The sequence below is a fragment of the Lepus europaeus genome, chromosome 1, assembly GCF_033115175.1.
Source record: "Lepus europaeus isolate LE1 chromosome 1, mLepTim1.pri, whole genome shotgun sequence".
Taxonomy (NCBI): domain Eukaryota; kingdom Metazoa; phylum Chordata; class Mammalia; order Lagomorpha; family Leporidae; genus Lepus; species Lepus europaeus.
The window spans coordinates 147,711,383-147,712,038 of NC_084827.1; the positions used below are offsets into that span (position 1 = coordinate 147,711,383).

The 656-nt window shown below is 37.7% G+C and overlaps 1 non-coding gene across 1 annotated transcript; it reads right to left on the bottom strand.

Annotated features, from left to right (window-relative positions):
• Positions 1 to 257: 257 nt before the first annotated feature.
• LOC133768475 (U6 spliceosomal RNA) lies at positions 258 to 361 on the bottom strand. Its single transcript, XR_009866977.1, has one exon. It is a non-coding gene; the product is annotated as a U6 spliceosomal RNA (small nuclear RNA).
• Positions 362 to 656: the final 295 nt, after the last annotated feature.

Sequence of the window (656 nt, forward strand, 5' to 3'; positions counted from 1 at the left end):
TAAGGGCTGATTCTGAGGCCAGAGTGCTGTTTAGGACATCTGCCATTCTATGAGTCTGCTGTGTATCCCACTTCCCATGTTGGATCGTTCTCTCCTTTTTAATTCTTTCAGTTAGTATTAGCAGACATTAGTCTTATTTATGTGATCCCTTTGACTCTTGATCCTTTCATTAGGATCAATTGTGAACTGAAACTGATCACTTTGACTAGTGAGATGGCATTGGTACATGCCACCTTGATGGGATTGAATTGGAATCAAAAAATATGGAATGCCTCACGAATTTGCGTGTCATCCTTGTGCAGGGGCCATGCTAATCTTCTCTGTATCATTCCAAACAAATTGCTGTTAAAAGGATGAATACCTAGATTGGATTTCTTGGGATTTAAAGATCAAAACATTTTCCATCACCATAGAAAATACATTTCATACATATGTCCGACAGTGGACTTCTTTTTTTTTTAACTTTTATTTAATGAATATAAATTTCCAAAGTACAGCTTATGGATTACAATGGCTTTTTTCCCCCCATAACTTCCCTCCCACCCACAACCCTCCCCTCTCCCGCTCCTTCTCCCCTTCTGACAATGGACTTCTTATAAACCAACAATAACAAAAAAATTAAAAACAAATGCCAATATGCATTTGGCTATATATTG